This window comes from Sinohyriopsis cumingii, chromosome 14, assembly GCF_028554795.1.
Source record: "Sinohyriopsis cumingii isolate HCF-2022 chromosome 14, ASM2855479v2, whole genome shotgun sequence".
Taxonomy (NCBI): Eukaryota; Metazoa; Mollusca; class Bivalvia; order Unionida; family Unionidae; genus Sinohyriopsis; species Sinohyriopsis cumingii.
In genome coordinates, this window is record NC_142974.1 from 33,134,784 (window position 1) to 33,156,402 (window position 21,619).

Sequence of the window (21,619 nt, forward strand, 5' to 3'; positions counted from 1 at the left end):
GAAAACAGCACATTTCAGATTATTTCACATGAACATCAATGTCTCAGACAACCAGTATGATTCTCCGTTTTGAGGTGACTGAGCTTGTTCGAGTTTTTATTAAACAGATAAATGTGGGTCATCGAAATTGGGGTTTTACAAAGATCTACCAAACCAGAACATTTTAATCATTTATCATATTGAATGCTGATACATCAAGAACCAAAGTGGATAATAAATCTGCCCGCATATTTTAGGATACATTTCGAGGATTCTTATCTGATACTGTATAAAACAAAATACGTATGGTGGTGCGTTGGAAAGAAGGATTATTTCGGCCATACTAGCAGAATTATATTTTTGAAAGACGCCCATATTATAAAGTACATAAATTATATCTGCACATCTCTTATGAATACCGAACTAATTATTGCACAATACTATACAATAGAGTTTATTCAGCGAATATATACTTGAGACCGAGGGCTCCGAGTGATCAAGTGGGCGGTCGCCTTTACCGATCACTCACACGTCAATTCGGTCTGTTCGAGATGAGTCTCGCTTCGAAAATATAGATCGAGATAGCTTGCCAGTAGTTTCCTGTTAGTCAGTGGTTCTTCCCGATTTGTTCATACACCAATTATACTTGCCGCCTTGTATAGCATGCCATGTAACAGAAATGGCAGTAAGCCCCGAAACCCCAAAGCAAACCTTATGATTGAAGGCACGAAAAAAATCAAATTGTCCGTGCAGATTCCTGTAGCTTAATCCATCTTAAGAAACAACTATCAAATGATCCTACTCTCTTTAGTGAATACAAATTATAAGGTTTGCACATAAATACTGTTTTTCATTTTAAATCTTATGTATGCAACATCTGATTCCGCAAAAGCAAACGTGGACTGCATTTATATGAATATTGTAGTGCGCGACAGCCAGAAACAATCTTCAGCCATTGGAAATATGTGTCATAAAACTAAATTGTCCAGGAATAGTTATTAAATAAGGCGCACTAGAGGTAATTATTCTGACTTTGATTGGAGTGTTAAAAGTTTTGTCGGTTAGATATAGTTAATTTTGATTGGCTAAGGTAAACGAGGCGATGTGCTTCCCAAACAAAATTTAATGTTTTAAGTAATTTCCCTTGAGAAATTCGACAGTCTGCGTTTTTATGCCAGAAGGGAAGTTTGAGGAACTCCGAGAAAATTAACAAGTAATGTTTCGTGTTAAAAAGAATCGTCCAAACGACGTAGGTCTGAAAGAATTTGAGAGAACCGGAATCAGGGAGAGATTTGGCTAGATAGAAAGAGTCTCGACATGGCATAATGGTTTTGTATCAGTCACATTCAGTATGCCCACTGATGTAAGTTTGTAATTATTTGTTGAATGTATTCCCATTCAATTCATGTCAGTTTGCCGTGAGTTCAGAAGTTAGTCGTAAATTCATTGTCTCGAATGGTACACGAATCATTTATTGTAAGACTGACAGACAAGATTTCAATGATATGAATTTTTTAGGATCGAATGGGTTTTATGTAATATAAATCATCTATTGTATGAATTTTATGCATTACTCTGATAGGAATTGTGAGATGTAATTTATCTATCTTAAATGATATGTACCATTTATGCTAAGAAATGAGTTTGCTATGTCTAAGTCAGTGAATCGCTAATTAGAAAGTAATGTACCTAAGACAAGACGTGAAATCCATTAGTTCATTTGTGTAATGAAGTTGTGAATTCTCAAAATCGAGGGTAATCGGGGACATTGTTAAATTAGTAATTTACAGCCCACAGAGAGAATTAATAGTTTATCGAATAGGTTTAGTTATATCCAGGTTTCGGTTATAAATGGAGCTTGCAGCGAAGAGAAGAAAAATTAATTTGGAGATAATTGGCTGTGTGTATCAGGTTGCGAACTGACTACAGCAGCTTCGTTCCTTTTAATTACGAGAAGATGATATCTGACCTAAAAAGATGATATCTGACCTAAAAAGAGTGGCAATATTGTTCGACCAGAGGAAAAGACAACCAGATCAATACACGTTGCTTATTGTATTTTTTGAAAGGAAGTAAATAACTCCATACCTACGCTACAGAATAGGAAGTAGTGCGTACTACAACCACGTTATGTTTATCGTTGGTGATCTGAAGAGTGTGCACAGAGAGAGAGAGAGAGAGAGCTGCTGACATGCCGGGAATTTGAGTTAGATTAATCTCGATGGTATTGTGAAATTTATCTTATCGATATAACAGAACAGCTAATCCATTTAGCATACTTTTTGTAATTATATTTCTAAGATAAAGTGTATCATTAAATGTCACGTTCAATTTCATTTTGTTTATGTAATTGATTAAATTGTTATATTGTACATACGACATACGGGGTCTCGTGTTGTTCTATTCTATATCTCCGATCTCTTCTATTCCATCCAGTAATTTCATATTTTATGTTATTAATTACTCAATTCTGGCAATAATTCCGTGGTCCATCATCTCCTAGATAACGAGAACTACACCAAAGGCGCCGCCACATAACGAGTGGACCGGTCGGGCTCATAACAAAAGCCATGGTAGATTGTATCAAAGGCCGTCCCTTGGTCATACAAGAACTTCACCCCCTTTTCTCCTTTATATTATAATCAATTACCGTCTTTATTGTCATTTATTATATTCTCCCTTTCCTAGCAGCTTATCTTAATGTTTAATACCATTCCCCATGCGCGTTTTAGTCCTATTTGTTAACATTTTACTCAGTATTTTATAATCGGTCTTAAGTAATGTGATTTGTCGCCAATTAATTTTTGATCTTCTTTGTTTCCTTTTCCTTAAAAATCAATTATATCATTTCTTTTTTCACATTATATATTATTATGTACGTATTCTAAAAAAAATGTAAGTTGATCACAAAATTCAATATGGAAATCTAAAGATATGCCATCACAATTTGGTGACTTCCCCCTAATAGTTGTATGATAACTGTTTCAATTACCTCCCTTTGTATTAAAGTGTCGCAGCATAATTGTAATATTCAGATATTCATCTAAATGTGGTATTGTTGCAGTAATCCTCTGTTTCAGTTTGTTCAGCATTTTGCGTACCGTACAAGTATTTGTACTATGTGTGAATGTCCTTCATTATTGATTCTTTGTCCTTATACATGATGATGTTTTTCTGCATAGCTTGTATGGTTTCATCTTCCGCCCTTTTAATTCTAATCTTTGTCGTTGACTATAGCTTTCCGTCTCTTACCATCGCCCTTACCATTGCCTCTGTGTTTAATATCTTAAGATTCATTTCAGTTATTCGTTTGCGTGTTGTTTCTCTTCGTTACTCGCCTGTTTATTATTTAATAGATCATGGTGTTTCTTTTTCGTGGCATTTCTCTGAAGATTTTTAATTTTGCCGTAATTTATGCGCATTTGTTATTTCTTTTGTTCCCATTTTTCTACAGTATGCTATTCTTTTTCTCCACACGTGTATTTTTCATATCATTTATTCTGAATATATAATCTTGATCTCCTAATACAGGGTAATTACATTTTCAAAAAGCATCTCCAGCCCATTTTATTCTTTGTTTCATTATGTTCTTAACTTCAATAGGGTGGTGATCTAATGTTATTAGATTAATAATTATACGATATTATATATGATGTATTCCTCCTTTCGTTGCATATAACTTGTCTAGTCTATTCCTTTGTGATATACTCTACTTATGTGTGTCTTCTTTTTTTAATCTTTATTTATCATTCTATGATTATTTATCAAATTATCTTGTTTCAGGAATTATGCTACTATTTGAGCTAATATCTTACCTCTTGTATTATATTATGTTTCTCTGTCTGTATGTGCGTCTATAACATTGATATTTGTCCCTATTCCATTTTATAGTCTTCTAAATAGATAGGTTTCAAAATAAGGTCTATTGTTTTCTAATGACGTGTTTTGCATAAGTATTTACTACAGGACAGCCATTTAAGTTGATATGTAAGAGTCTTCCTTTGAAGCAACCTTGCGTTCTAATTGTTTCCATTGTTAGTTTTAAAGCTTTTCTTCTTAAAATTGTTATCACTCCCCACCCATTTATCATTTGCATTATGTATGTTAACACAACTGAAATTAGCTCCTCTTCGGTTTGTTGGACTACATTTTCTTCTGTTTTATCTGTTTTTGAAGTGATATTATGTCATAATCTATTTCTGGCTTTATTATGTTATTTATTTTCTATTTAGTTCTAATTATGTTTTGTGACAAATAGGTAAGGTGTTACTTTATTCTGTGTTAATGCTACTTACTAATTCTATTCATTTTTCTTTGTTTGATTTTCTTGTTCCTGTATTCTTTCAGAGACGTTCTTGGAACTGTGTATGGGTTTCTAGGTGTAGACGATCCCTTGGCTCTAGAATGTGATCTCTTTTGATTTACTCGGCCTTCTCCCTCTTCTTTGGAGGGTCATTCCGCTGAGGTAGTGTACCTCTTGTTCTTTTCATGAAAGGAATACTATCTATGTGATCTCCTCACATAGGTTCAAGTGCATAATTGGAATTTCATTGTCATTTGGTTCCTCGGACGCTATGTCCCGCATCACTTCTGACACCAGGACATTTAGTCCTTCTCTAGTAATTCCCTCTGAGTCATTGCCCATTGACTGCTTATGTTCCTTTTACTCTTTTCTGACCTGGAAGTCTGGTTCTTCCAGAACACAAAATGATGCGGTAGATTTATTTACAAGCACCATATTACTTTTCTTCTTCCTCTTGTTATTTCTCTCTTTTTCTTCTTTTGGGTTCCATAAATGGTTATTCGTTCTTGTTAATACAACAACCCATTCTAGGGTCTGATTATTCCTAACTCTATGTACTAGTTTCTCCTGTTCCGGAATCGGGTCCGGATCTGGGATTGCTTCTGCGAGGTTTTGGAACTGATGTTCCGGTTATGGGCATCATCTAGGTACATGTCCCTCTGCCACACATCTGGTACAGGGTAGGCAATGCTCATAGCCCTTTTTCAGTTTTGGATAAGAAATCCCTTAACATAAGAGTTGGTGGATAGATTTGGGGACATGCTTCTCGCGCATGCCTATTACCCGGATATCTTGTAGCTATGGTGGGGAAACCCTATGTAGCCAACTTCATTCTCACAACCATCACTCACAGCTTTTGTTCCCATTTGAGTTTTAGTTCCCCTATGAGAATTTCTAAATGTAGTTAAGCCGATAAAATAAACATCAGTCGGTATTTTCTCTATTTATATTTATATTGGTAGAGCCATATTTATCCGTAATTCTTTTCCCTCTAATTTCTAAAATAAAGCCGTCAGATATCATTGCCAAACACTCTTTAGAGTGCAGGATATATTTTACCCTCCCCCACCCAATTTTTGAAAACAGTAATATCAGATATTTGACATCCTCCTAGACAATGGTTTTAAGCAGCTCTGCTGGTCATGGGTGTTCCTTTTCTGGTATATGTGGCCTATGGATAAACCGTCATACTGCTTGGAGATTGCATAACGGAATTTTTGCCTTGTAGCACTTCCACCTCTTTCTGGAAGCACTTCTATACTTTTCTTCCTGCCATTTAGTACTTCATTATGAGAAGCACAAAAATGTTTAGTGACGGATTAACAATAGGATATCCGAAATGACACGAGGAGCCCCGAATGGGCGAGTAGTCTAAAGCCCCGACTGACCGAGTGGTCAAAAGCGCTCACCGTTACGGATCACTGCCATCTCACCTGTCTGCGTTGGTTCTAGTCTCGGGCTCGGCCAATGTGGTTACGTGAGAAAGCTTGCCAGTAGCTTCTCTTGGGTCGGTGGTTCTTTCAGGGTTTTCCATGGCTCTTCCTCCACCATTCGTACTGGCTGTCATGTATAGCTTATCTTGTGCAGTAAAATTGCATTATTTTTATAACAACATCAACAATAATGATATGATACACAAAATGAAGCATGACATTAATGAGGAAAAAGCTGCACCAACACTTGAAGACATAGTTCTAAACTAAATATACATGAACCTTCGCGTTGCCCTGCGCCCTGCGGATGATTGATGAGACATATGAAATGAAGAGACATGCGACACCCACAATGGATGATGGATGATAATTGATGATACATATGAAATGACAAGACATAACTGGAAGAACTGTGTGAAAATGAACTAAGTGCATCGAAAACGTCACAGATATAAAAGTAAGTGGTTGTCACAGAATAAGGCAAGAAGTAACTTGGTTTCGCCTTTAAACGATTTGATCGTCGTACCTGCGTACAACGTTACCTAGGGTGGATAATTGTTTTTCCAGCCTAAATCAACTGAACTAGCTTGTATCTCGGCGTAGATCGTTTGCGGTGAGAGACACTAACAGAACGGAATGCACGGGTATTCTATCATTACCAATACTCACTCTCCAGTAGATTTAAGGCAAATTTTATAACTGACACACTGGTTTTCGGAACTTGTCAAGGAATGAACGTTCTCAACTGTTGTTCTCCAGGCATAGGGGTAAGTTTTACATTTGTAGTTTATTTGATATGTGAAACATATTCAATTTTTAATGTCGTATCGTGTACTACTACCCGGATTTGAAAGGCTGTGAACTTTTGAGTTGTTACAAACTGATATTAAGGGTTGTTGTTATAACATGTATCTATAGATTTTAATTCCGTACATGTAATTATGACCAGTTTGGTTTTATTGTAGCTGTAATCTTCCATGGAAGGAAATAAAGATGATGATGATGAAAACTGTGTGCTGTCTCTACGTGAGTGCGGGTATATCATTCTGGTTGTCTGGCCGTCTGTGTGTCTATATGGATATGGAAGATGATGCAACCATCAAGGCCATACAAAGACGAAACCGCTAATTTGCAAACTTGTGCGCATGGTGGATCCATGAAGGTTGTGTGCGGCCGATACAAGAGTGGGTCAACCCGAGAATTCGGGAGAACTGTGTGGTTTGTCAATGGGCACATTTGCAAGTTTTTACAAACATTTATGAATCATGCATCTGCACAAATGACAAGAGTCGTATGTTTGTTTCAATTGATTGTTGTTTCAACTGAGTAAAATCGGGTCATTTTGATTGCGTGAAATTATCTGAATCTTTATTTACATTCTATGAGATTATCTGAATCTTTTTCATTCCATGAGATTTTTTGAATCATACTTTCATTACATGAAATTACATAGTAAATGTGAATCTCACTTCCATTACGCGAGATTATGCGAATCGTACCGTCATACAATTGGATATATAAATCCTTTTGTTTTGTTTTCTTATTTGTGAATGTTTTGATAAAGTTATTGAATGAAACGCATAGTTAGAGCGTGGAAGAATCACTTTATTGTAGTATATATATATAATGTTACAGCACTTGCCTTCTACTCATTGGTGAGACGATACAAGCCCAGTATTTTGTTCAGTATTGGATTGTGCATTATTGGGTTGATAGGTGGAGACTGAGACATTTCTACTGCTTTGTTACATACACCCTACAAATACAATAAAAAATACATTTACTACAATAATAAATATCGTCATCAGTGCATTATTATTCTGCATGTTTACATTGCTTCTGTTTACAGTACATTCAATACGAATAACCTACAATTCCATATATTTATTAATTATCCATCTAGAGAGATAGTGGATCAACTAAACTTAAACAACAATCAGTGTTTAGAGCAAAAGTAGGGAACAGACAGACAGACAAAGGTATGGACAGAACGATATGCTAATAATAAAATGCAGGTTGATAACCTATTAAAATGTAATAAAATACAGCAACATGCATTCCCGAGAAATATGCAGAGTACATATAAAATAAACCATTACATTAACCATACTATAAATCTATTTATCTTATCATATGGGACAAAGGCCAATTTACATTTTCTTGCAAGCACACGAATCATCAGGCACTTTAATGCAATGCCATGACCAGCACCCTTCTGAAACTCCAATGGACTGACCACCACTAATATGCTGTTCATACTATGTTTATACAGACAAGTAGCAAACTAACCAATCAGAAAGTTGTTTACCACTTGTCATATAACACAACGACCCAGCATGACCAGCAATCAGGGTAGTTGCATTGCTCAGTGAACAAAACTCTTTAACACGTAATCCTGGTTCAAGGTTACCTAAATGGCTAAATAAGTGTAAGATGAGAATAACACAATAATTGCAACTGATGACTGTATTTCACTCAATAATAAACATTAACTACATAAAATAATAAAATACCTACTTCTGCCTAATTAAAACATGAATATAAAATTATAAAACATATGCTCCTGCTACATATATATAATCATAAAACTTACATCTTCCGTCACACTGTTTATCCTGTTACAGTGGTATACATGAAGGACGTCTTCAGACAACTTTAATTTGATAATGGTATATATGAACGACGTGGTAATACGAATATCTATAACATCATGCTGCAGATATGTTTCATTTAAAAACATAACAGCGAATAAGAACGTGCAGCCGGTTAACAGTTCACATCATGTAAACTTGTATCAAAAGCCAGAGGGAAAAAAATAAAGTATATAAAACAACGCCACAGGTATAAACGAAAGTAATATATATGAACGACGTGGTAAGACTACTTCAATTTGGCAATGGTATACATGAAAAAGGTTGTACGGCGAACATACATTTCACAAAGCCATAGAAGGATAAATGAGCTAACTCTCCAAACCATGGTGATGATTCTCACTGCAGCTCGAAACGAACACTGACACACAAATGTAGTGTAAGATATAGACTGCTATAACAGATTTTGTACAAAGTAAAGAAAATCACATGGATGATGGCGCGATCATGAATACTTTTAAACCTTTTCGAATCTTATTCAGAGAAGATTTCATCAGTAATTCGCTCAGTTAAACTAGAATCTAAACATTGTGTTTGTAAAGAAAACATTTACAATGAATAATGTCAACATATCCCTAATACCATCAATGGCAAAGAATTACCACACAATGAACAAACGAATCTGTTGATATGGAAAGTTAACACTTTACCGATAAAGGAAACAATAGGACACCATGCAGTGTGTAAAAATGCAGACCTTAAAGATACATATGTTCCTAGAATTCATGCGGACATTTGCACGAGTTTAACGGGCCTTTCAATTCATACCTGGAGCATGCAACCCCTTGGCACGAGTCTACAAGGCCTTTCATTTCATATCGAGTAGTATTCAAAAATAAGTTATATTAAACCAGAGGTGGGCAAACTTTCCAGTGCAAGTGCCGCATACACAAATTTACACCTTGTTGCGGGCCGCATAGTTCATTAAGTAAAATAATTAATATTTGAAATAGCAAAAACAAAAGGTTTTTCTAAATAACATCTAATTAATTTTCAGTTGTTAATATTTGAAAACTTAAACTTAACTTCAAAAGAAGCACATTTATTTGATAAACAGAGTAACATAAACACTGAGTCAGTGCGAATGATGACTTGTTCCTGGGCCGCATGAAAACCCTTGGCGGGCCGCATGAGGCCCGCGGGCCGTAGTTTGCCCACCTCTGTATTAAACAATGATGCTATCAAAAGCTGTAAAATAAAGCAAACGCAGCACAGAAAACGTATAAAAAAAAATTGGTAAAACATACAAAATGTTGAATATACGGAGATTGTGTTAAGGAAATGTTGACTTAACTCGTATTACAGTTGAAGAAATGAAAATATGAGAGATTAACCAATGCGAATTGCCTGTGAATATGTAAATGCAGTGAATAGTCAAAATATATTTGCACAAGGAAAACCAATACCAAAAAAATCGTTGTTGGAGGAGAGGTATTACAAAGGAATATTGTGTCGATGGCAACTTAGATGAAATGTAGCTTTTTATCACACCAGGATCATTTGATCATATTCAAGTCATAGAGGTAATGCAGGTGTTCGATACCGATTATTTCAGCATGGGTGATTTTGGAATTTAAACATTTATACCATTATACGATCATTCTTCAGCCTATTGCATTCCTGGCCGATCAATATTACGTGGAAGATCATAATATAATTTTTTTCTTGTTTAATGTTTAATTTTAAATAAGAAAACTTATCAGACCGTATATTGCATTTGTCTGCTGAGGATGCATTCAACTCAACCACCAATGACATAGGTACGAAACAATGTAATAGAGCGTGTAGCAATTTTAAAACTTTCCCACAAAATGACAAGTTGCAAGTGAAAACAAAAAAGTGATATAGGATGAGCCATATTAAGGAAAGGGGAAAATTAAACAATGAAATAAATCTTCCAACTACTAAACATGTACCACTTATGGTATTTCGCTGGTAAACAAGGACGATTTGTGTATTTGCTGGTAAACCAGGACGACAAGCAGCTATATTCTGGTATTTTGCTGGTTAACAAGAACGAGATGTACCTGTATGCCATTGCAATTTGTAAATAGTCTAATTCACTACCTGGCCTGGTACGTTACTGCAAGGATGTGTATTTGTTGTTGTTGTTATGGGGTTTAACGCCATTTTTAGCACAAGATTGGCCATATATGGCGGCCAGGATAACTGGTGGAGGAAGAAAACGGGAACATCCTGGAACAAAACATCTATCTACTTGAAGCTATTGGCAAGCCTTCTCACGTAATCAAATTCCCTTGCCGAGACTCGAACCCAAGCTGACAGAGATGAGATGACAGTGGTGCGGCCACACGGGGACCCGGGATCTGTACTGAGCTCATTATTATGTATTGTATCAATCTACGACATAATCGATGAGGACAAATCTAAAGTAAAAGTTATAGAAAGTGACATGTTGTAAAAAGAAGGAAAAAAACAGCACAACTATAGAACAGTCTAATCGCAAATGGAATAATTTTAAATGAACATTAAAAATAAATTAGCTATTGCACAAAATGACTATTTCTCAAAAAATATATAAATAAATCGATGGTAAATATGTTGACCTAAATAACAAGATAACAGCTAACCCTAATAAATTGTCAGATCTGCAACTGGAGTTTTGTCTCAGAAACATGTTATAGACAGAAAGTAATAAACCAAAATAGCCTCTAAATGAAACAAGAAAAATGTTATGAAAACCCCTTAGATTTATGGCTCCATGATTTGTGCGATATGGCCAAAGCCACAGAAAACTGTTACCATTTAGGCCTTGTACAGCAAGTTGCACCGGGACCGCTCCGGTGGCCTAGTGGTCAGGGCATTCGTCTCGGATGCGGAAGGCCGTGGGTTCGATCCACGGTCGAGTCATACAAAGGACTTCCAAAAATGGTACTAACAGCTGCCTTGCTTGGGGCTCAGGATTAGGAGGTTAGGTTAAGACTGGTCGGCCTGGTGTCAGGATAATGTGACTGGGTGGGACATCATGTCACATGTCTGCGGCATGATGCCCCAGTTCTAAACATCACTATAAACTGTCACACTGCAGACATCGTAGCGATATGACTGGAAAATTGTTAAAAGCTACGTTAAAAATCCAAAGCACACACACTCACACGCAAGTTGCACCATTTAAGATTTATTCAGCAAGTAACAACCATTTTTAGACTCTTACAGCGAGTTACACCATGTAGGCCTTGTACAGCAAGTTACACCCTACGATTTAACAATATGAAACAGATGCAAACAATTGTGTTGATCAAGAATCGGTCGATATTGTTGGTACGGTGTAAATCGGTTGATATTGTTGGTACGATATACATGCATACACACATACATACATACACACATACACACACACATACATACATACATACATACACACCCACATACATACATACACGTACGTACATACATACAAATACATACATACATACATACATACATACATACATACATACATACATACATACATACATACATACACACATACAATCATATACACACACACACACACACACACACACACACACACACACACACACATATTTCTGATCAAATCGGGGCCCCGAGTGGTCTAAAGCGCTTTTCGTTAAGGATCACTGCCATCTCACCTCTGTCTGCGTGGGTTCGAGTCTCGGATTCGGCTAATGTGGGTATGTGAGAAAGCTTGCCAGTAGCTTCTCATGGCTCGGTGGTTCTTCCCGGGGTTTTCCGGGGTTCTTCCTCCACCATTAATACTGGCCGCCATGTTTAGCCTATCGTGTGCTGGAAAATGGCGGTAAACCCCATAACAACAACAACAACAACAACAGCTGATCAAACCATATGACAAAATGTATTGACACTGTTACTAAGATAAGATGTGGAACACGTGCAATAAGTTAAAATCTAATGGTAAATTAACACAAATGTAAAATCAGTATGTCAGCTCATTGCTAAGATTCGCCACCACTACCTTTGCCTAATTAAATGCAAGTATCAAGAACCTGCATATAAACATGTACCGCGTCGTTGAATTAGACATCTGAATTGACCTTGGTCTTGGCTGGTTTGTAATGTTTTGTTTTATTCCTAGTTTTATAAAGTGTTGTTGGTGAGCTGGGCACAAGAAAATGACATTCGTAACGCCTGCAACTGAATTTCGCTTGCCGTGACCTGTAACTCTCAAGGTAAATTATACGACCTTGTATGTACGTAGTCAATGTAGAGTGAAAATGACCAAGATTTCGCAGAGGACATGGCTTAGTCTGAACACACTTTACTTGATGGCAATGTATTTGGGAAGATAAAACTGTCTCGCCATAAACTTACACTCAGACTTAAATATTAAACAGCTAAATACCAAAGTCAAATTTCATACCTAGAGCCTCTCAGTACGGCTTTATAATTATACATAGGAATATATAAAATACTGATCATTCGTAAATTATTTCATGCTTTTACATCAACCCAGGCGAGGGAACAGTTCCATGTTGATCTTTCTCTCTCTCTCTCTCTCTCTCTCTCTCTTAATTATTTATAATCGTTTCTTTAGTGTTGCTGAATATTTATGTCAAATTATCAGTTCTTTTATAGCTTGCGTTTAGCTTATGAATGTCATGCATGCATCCTAACACTCGTGGCATGGACTGCATTGCAAATTAGAGATAATATTATTAAGGATCAAAATGACCTTTTCTAAAAAGCAATTTCGTCCATATGTATTATTTTATGGTTGTTTGATGCCATAAGGATTGTAAAATGTAGCTTTACCTCGTTGCTGTGGAGCAAACCTAAACAACAGAAAATAATTGACTACGTGAGATACCAGCTGCCAACCATTGTAAAAAAAAAAACCCATAAAAAACGATATACCATTTCTATTACAAATCGCAAATAAAAACACGCTTTAGCACAATAAATCATGAACACATTAATCTAATTTCAAAATATCGGTTTTGTTTTCGTTTGCTTCTTTCTTTGTTGCAGCCTGGAGGTAATATCAACAGAAAGAATTACAAATATTAAGATACATATAAACATACTTTATGAGTAGTGAATGGGGACACTTTAGCGACAATGGGAATTAGCATTAAAAACCACCCTCGGACACTTTGGCGACAATGGGAAATTTAACATTACGAAAACCCCTGGGACACTTTGGCGACAATGGAAATTAACATGGGGAATAGAGTTTGGGTCTGTTGAGCGACAAGGGAAATTAACATGGGGAATATATTTTGGGTCTGTTGAGCGACAAGGGAAATTAACATGGGGAATAAATCTTGGGTATGTTGAGCGACAAGGGAAAATGGAACAGGGTCGGGACCCTATTTTAATATGCTTCCGACCTGATGGTTCTCTATTTTTTTTTTTTTTTTTTAAAAATAAAAAAAATAAAAAAATGGGGTACGCAATTGAAAGTCTATCTCTTTTCGAGAGAAGTGGGTGGCCCTGAAAAGGGCCTTTGGTTTTATGTTAATATGCCCTTAACATAAAGGGCATCTGCAACATCTTCTTCGTCTTAGGCTTCGTCTAATGGTAGGTCCATAGACTAACACTCTTTTCAGGCATCCTTGCCTCTCCACGTAAATCCTACGTATCCATAGGTTGCTGGCGGTCCTATGGACAACTGTCCATTCGGATCGGACATACATCGGTATGTCCGTCCTGAACATCATCGTTGACACAAGGGTGGAAGATTCAACGTCAGTCCACATGCTGAGGCGACGAGAACAGGTAAATGAATGCAGTGAACTGCGCTTATTTATAGGTAGAGGAAGGATTGAAACGGATTGAGTTCATTGACCAATCCAAACACGCGTTACAAAATTCAGTCAGCTCGCATCCAATCCGAAGAGAACAGTCTGTGACGTCACGTTGTCTATATAGATTCGCTACCGCCTGTGTGCAGTCAATCGATGCGAGACAGTGATTCAACATGACGGAAACTCAGAAAACGATCCATTGGGGTGCACCAGCAGTGGAGACTACACAAGGGAACCCGGACTTACTTTCAGAAGAGGTAGATTGGGATTTTGTGGATTTTCTTACCTCGCAAGAATTTGTTCCGGAACCTTCGTCACCTTCATTACCACACGTGGAGAATTTTAGACAGAGACAGAAAGAAGAATTGGAGAAATTTATACAAGGACAAAAGGAAGCGGAACAAGCTTTTCTTTTACAGCAACAACAGCAAGTAGAGGTAAGAAAACAACAACAACAACAACAACAAGCAGCAGCAAAGAAACAAGAGGGTGAAAATCAAACGGTCACGGTACTGTTAGACATTTTAGTGGAGTTAAGAAGTCTGAAACAAATGTATCAGACTTCTTTATCACGACCAAAGAGAATACGACCATCCCGAGCTAAACACGCCAACCCTGTGACTAAGCCTACCGTACCACCCTTAGTGATTTAAACCCAATCATCATCATCAGAAGTAGGCCTATGCCGTGGCAAAGGCTTAAGGCAGTTAAAGTTGATTGCTTAAACTCACCCCTACACCAAAAACCAAAGGCCCTTTTCAGGGCCACCCACTTCTCTCGAAAAGAGATAGACTTTCAATTGCCAATAACTCAAAAAAAAAAAAAAAACAACAAAAAACCCCATTTTACCCCTATAGTACGTGTATATGAGTGCGTGAGTGTAGCTTCTTATTTAAAATCAAAACTCAAAGACACTTACCTTTTTATACCTAATTTATTCTTTTATCAATAGTTACAATCCAATTCACAATTCACAACAGAGCACTTTAAAATGTTCATAGACTTCTTTTCTTTCTTTGCTTACTCTCTCTGTTTTTTAAATTTCTTCACCGTCACAGTCTCTTTCTCCTCTTCCTCCTCACTTTCTTCCCTTCTTTTCTTCTCCTGTTTCTTTTTCTTTGCCTCTTGTAAATAGAATTGTCTACTTTCTTCCTCTTCTTCTTCCTCTCCAGAATCCCTCTCTTCTTGCTCCTCTTGTTTCTTAGGGCAATCTGGAGACCAATGTCCTTTTTCTTGACAATAATAACAGGTATCTTGACTTTTGTCTTTTCTAACCCCTTTTTTCTATTTTGACGGTCTGGACACTCTGAAGACCAATGACCTTTCTTCTGACAGATATAGCAAGTATCTTGACTTTTATCTCGAAAGGAAGGAGAGTAGTCCGTTGGCTGGTCTGAAGAGAATTTTCTAATGACCCCTCGCAAAGCTCTGATGAAACGTTCCATCTGGGTAGTCTCTTCCATCGTTGTGCTCGGATTGAGAGTGAAATGAATAGTGAAATGCCAAGACACACACCCTTTTATATACGCTGGTCTGCCATGACTATAAAGTGACGTTTTGCACTCAAGATGAAACGATCCAATTCATCTGAGAAGAAATACGAAGAAAGTAAGAGGCAAAAACGTGATCTATCGCCTCGTACCAGGGCTGAAGTCTTGGCACAAATTCATGCCAGTGATTTTGAAGAGGACATGAGTGAACCAGAATCTGAACCCTCTAAACAAAGTTCACCACCCTCAGTCAACCCTGAAAAGTACTATTCCATTCGAGAGACGGAAAAGCGCTCCTCTAGAAAATTTAGAACCACGGCTTACAAATACACGGTGAAGTTTAAAAATTTCAAGGCTGAAGTACCGTTAGAGAAAGCAGAAGGGTTCATCACCGGGGTGTGGGATTCTTTGCTCACCACACTCAAGCGACAATGTCAACCCAAAGAAGACGATCGCTTGAGACTTTCCATACAACACGACGGTTTGAAATCCCCTGTTTGGATCGAGTTTAGCAGCCCTGCAGAATTGACTGCTTCCAAAGTCATGGACAGGATTCAACACGTACAACAATCCAATGACCAGTTTGACATCACCGATGGAAAAGCCACACTGGACATGACCCACGTCTCTCCTCCTCAAGGGACTGGCCGCAAAAAAGTCTTATTGGTGAACGACCTTCGCAGTACCAAAAAGAGTCTAGTCCGAACTCACAACCCTCAAGACCAGATGTGTTTAGCCAGGGCCATCGTGGTGGGACGAACATATGCTAACAAGAACGACACGGTAGAATGGAAAAGAGCCTGGAAAACTATTCAACGATCCGACCGAGCCAAACAACGAAGTGAAGCAGAACTCCTGTTGCAACAAGCCGACTTGCCCAAAGACACACCCTGTGGCATTCCTGAAATGCAAAAATTGCAAGATGTCCTAGCTCCACGCTACACCTTGAAAGTGCACCCTCAAGAAATGCGTGGGCCTCTGTTGCTTCGAGGGAAAGACTTTAAGGATGGAAAATACATTCACGTCTATCATCACGATGACCATTTTGATACCATTACCAGTATCAACGGATTCCTGGGATACGGTTATTATTGTGAGAAATGTGATTATGGTTATAAAAATCGAGAGCAACACAAACATTGCGGATCGAAATGCTCAGGATGTTTGGCCTCTCCACCCTGTCTGAGCGAAGGGCAAAAACCAGTGCATTGTTCAACTTGTCTGCGCACGTTTGTCAGTCCTACCTGTTACCAACAACATCTGAAGACGCAAGGTTCACAGAAGAAATGTGCTTGTCAACTGCTGAGATTGTGCCCTACGTGTGGACAAGGCATACGTACCAACAGTGCCAAGGCACACGTATCTTCAGGAAAGACAAAATGTCACATTTGTCACCACATCGTGGACTTGGAACACCAATGCTACGTGCAAAAATACCTACCCCCACCAGACAAAGAGGACGGTCACAAGAAGAAAGGCAATTTCATCTTTTTTGATTTCGATTGCATGCAAGAGACTGGCATTCACGTTCCTAATTTCTGCGCGGCTCATCGAGCGTGCGAGAAGTGCATTCAGGAACCTATCTTCAGTCATTGCCCTCACTGCAGTAAGATTCCCGGAGGACGTGAAAAAATCTTTCGAGTACCGAACACGTTAGACGATTTTGCACAATGGGTCTTAGACCCCATCGACAAGACGTGGAGTCAAGAGGACATCGAACGTTACGGAGATTGTCATCGTCATGCCACGGTGATGGCTCACAATTTCTCCGGATACGATGGACAGTTTCTTTTGAGATACTATACGGAACAAGGCACCGAGCGTCCTAAAGTCACTTTGAACAGAGCCAAAATCATTTTCATGCAAGTGGGACAAGTACAGTTTAAAGATTCGATGAGTTACTTGGCCATGCCTTTCAGCCGAATGCCTAAAACGTTTGGAATGACAGAAATGGATAAAGGGTACTTTCCACACTTTTTCAATACGGAAGCCAATCAACACGCCGTTCTACCCCATTTACCTGAGGCTCACTATTACGATCCTGACAACATGCGTACCGAACAACGAGACGCTTTCTACGCTTGGTACCAGGCTCACGCCTCCGACTGTTTCGACTTTCAGGAAGAAATGTTAAAGTATTGTCGTTGCGACGTGGACATTTTACGACGTTGCTGTGGAAAATTTCGAGAACTGTTCATGGAACACGGAGGGGTCGATCCTTTGAAAGAAGCTTGCACCATTGCCAAAGCGTTTTCCTTAGTGTACTGGCAACGATTCATGCCTGAAAACACCGTAGCTGTCATCAGTCCTCAAACGACCAACTATGTCAAACGTCAATACTCGGTCAAAGCCCTACGCTGGTTACATTACTTGTGCGACAAGGAAGACAAGTGGATTCAGCATGCCCGCAACGGAGGGGGCGAAAAGACCATCGGAACGCATTCGGTCGATGGCTGAGACTTAGAAAACCCCAAGATCGTGTACGAGTTTAACGGTTGCTTATTTCACGGATGTCCCGTCTGTTACCCTGACCGTGGCACTAAAAATCAGTTTTTACAACGAACCATGGAAGACTTGTACCAGGCCACTTGACAGCGACGCCTAAAGTTAGAACAGGAAGGATACCAAGTGGTGGAAATGTGGGAACACGAATACGATCACCGTTTGAAAACCGATCCCGAGTTTAAACGCCTCGTGGAAAGTTACCAGTTCATGGACCCCCTGAACCCGAGAGATAGTTTGTACGGAGGAAGGACCAATGCCACCTGTTTGCTGTACCAAGCTGACGAAGAGAAAGGAGAAGAAATCAAATACTTGGACGTGTGTTCGCTGTATCCCTACGTGTGCAAATATTGTCTCTTTCCTGCAGGGCACCCACAATTGTTCACGGAACACATCGACCTGAAAAACATTCGACAATACGAAGGCTTGATCAAGTGCAAAGTTTTGCCTCCCACGGACTTGTACCATCCCGTCTTACCTCACCATTGTCAAGGCAAACTGATGTTTCCTTTGTGCCGTACTTGTGCCGAAACGTGCAACCAAGATCAACCTTGCCAGCACACCCAGGAAGAACGCGCCTTGATGGGGACGTGGGTCAGCGTAGAATTGTTCAAAGCTCTGGACATGGGATATCAACTGTTAGAAGTGTACGAAATTTGTCACTTTCCCAAGACACAACAATACCACAAAGGTGACCCCACGCAGAAAGGCATTTTCGCTGACTACGTGGATGCCTTTTTGAAACTGAAACAAGAAGCCAGTGGCTATCCTTCCTGGTGTCACACTCCCGAAGACCAAAAGACATTCAAAGAGAAATACTGGGCACAAGAAGGCATTCCTTTAGATCACATCGAGAAAAACGAAGGCAGGCGATCGTTTGCCAAAGTGATGTTAAATTGCTTGTGGGGTAAAATGGCACAACGTCCGTGTTTACCCAAGACGGAATATTTGACAGAACCTTCCCGCTACTTTCAGATGATTCACTACAAAACCAAATTCATGAAACACGTGGACGTCGTTCGCGAGGATTTGTTCTTGATCAATTACGAAGAAGATCTGGACTTTGTACAAGACGACCCTTTTGGAAATGTCATCATTGCGGCTTACGTGACAGCTCATGCTCGCTTAAAATTGTACGAAGCTTTAGAACTGTTAGGGAAACGTGTCCTGTACTTTGACACGGACAGTTGCATTTACATCCATCACCCGAGTCAACAGCACCCTGACATCGAAGGAGACCGTTTAGGAGCCTGGACAGACGAGCATCCCGACGACAAGATTCTAAGTTTCGTCAGTGGCGGTCCAAAAAATTACGGCTACGAATACCGGGACCCACAAGGAGAAGTGCACACGAAGTGTAAAGTGAAAGGATTGACTCTGAATTATCGTACCAGTCGTGTGGTCAACTTTGGGGTATTGAAAGAAGCCTTGCAATCTGGAGAGGAAGAACACTTTAAAGTGACCACCTATCAACCCAACAAGGTTGTACGTTTACCCACTCACCACATCGTCAGTCGACCCTTGGAAAAAGTCTATCAAATCGTGTACCAGAAGTGAGTGCGACTTCCCAATCATTTCACCTTACCGTATGGACACGTCGGTATCGGTCTGTATATAAAAAGGAACCCTAGGCAAGATCGATAGTTCATTGTTACTACCAAGACCAAGTGAACAAGATTAATACTTTCAGAGAAACACAAAATAAGTTTAGAAAGGCACAATTCAAGTGTGGGGCTTCTGAAGTGGAATGCGATTGTGAGCCTTGCGATGGAACGATGCTGTACGCTGTGACCTTAGCGATGCCGTAAAGCATCATGGGAACTTTGTTCTCACTACCCCTATCATGGAAAGTGATGCTGTGCGTGTCAAACCTGAGGGATGCGAAAGCGATGCCGCTCGTCCTCTTGGACACTTTACTGAGTTTCGTTTTAAAGGTGGATGTTCACTTTCACGTCTGCCCCCCCCCACACACACACACACGGATGTCATCCAGCCCTGAGCAAACTCCTGTCTATGTCACCCAACCCTCATCGAAACGAACCTTTTAAAGACGAATATTCGTTTCCTGTGCGTTTGTCGGAATACTGCGACTTTGAAAATCGTCTTCAATCGTTCAAAGGAAAATGGCCTAAGTATCTGGGAGGACCAACCCCCGAAGAATTAGTCAGAGCCGGATTGTTCTACTTAGGCGAAGGAGATAAAGTCAAGTGCTTCAGTTGCGGTGTGTCACTTCACCACTGGGAACCACAAGATTCGGCCTACGTAGAACATGCTCGATGGTCACCGAATTGTCATTACTTACCCTTAGTGGGACCGAGACATTGAAGTAACTTACCATAATTTGTTTATGGATACTTTACAAGAGAACATTCGTGCTTTGCCTGTGGAGTTGAGAGAACGCATTTACCGAGAGCTGGTCAAAATACAAATCAAATGTAAAGAACAGTTGCATCCGTTACGTCACCAGATCTTTAACCACTGGTACCTGAATGGTATAAGAGAACTGATTCGTCAGAAATTGTTTCAGTGGTCAGACCTTGTTCAATACTTCCAGGGCCCCGATGATCCACGTGTTGATCATTTTGGTTACTTCGAGATTCACCTAGTGCAACGCATTGAGGAAGACAAGTTAAAGGATTACCAACATATTTTACGTGGAATCTACTTAGCGGAAGAGGAAACTTCTAAACAAACTCTGACGTTTCGGTTACAGTATGCAAGATTTAGATTCCCTACTGGAGAACGAAGATCTCTGGCTAGAAAGTACGTGTATTGTTTCCGAAACAAAGAGACTATAAAAACAGGCTGCCATGCCACGACTTATGTCACATGTAATTGAACAGATTCCGTTGCAGGAACTCAATGAAAATAATCAAACCGTGGATCATTACCATCAATTATTACAAGAACTGTATCCAATCAATTTGGGACGACGCATAGTGTGTGTCTTAGTGACTTGTTTTCTGGGATTTCGTTTACCAGCCGATTCTTTGTGGGCTCTTTACGATCAGTACTTACCACCCAAATGGCCTTAAACGGTCACAAAAGACTCCTTTTGCTCAAAGCCTTGCGTTTTCATCTGGATACTTCTCGACCTATACGGGAAAAAAAGATTCGTCAACTTTTAGCTACCCAAGACGTGTATGACGATGTGTGTGTAGCTCGTGACTTACACTCCCATTGGACAGATGTCCGTGCCTGGAAAGAATGGAATTTTGAGGCTTGGACCCAAGAAGTGGCCTAGTATGCACGAGAGTTGTTCAAGGAAGAAAGTTACTTTTCAACCTGCGTTAGTGACAGTGCCAGAAGAAGCCGTCACCCAGGAGAGGACTCTCGTGGACATGCCTGAAAGACCCTTTCGGAAGGACACTTGTGTGACCTTACCCCCTATAGAACTGGTCAGAACATTACCCAAAACATGTTGTACAGACACTTGTGTTTATTCCACGTTGATGGTTATCATGTGCCTTTTATCGTTGTACTTACGCCTTTGGCTTTTATGTATTTTTGT

General features: G+C 39.2%; 1 long non-coding RNA gene across 1 annotated transcript; it reads left to right on the forward strand.

Annotated features, from left to right (window-relative positions):
• Positions 1-6,178: 6,178 nt before the first annotated feature.
• Positions 6,179-7,315, forward strand: LOC149783538 (uncharacterized). The gene is made up of 2 exons (XR_016413619.1): positions 6,179-6,482; positions 6,681-7,315. It is a non-coding gene; the product is annotated as an uncharacterized LOC149783538 (long non-coding RNA).
• The last annotated feature ends 14,304 nt before the right edge of the window (positions 7,316-21,619 follow it).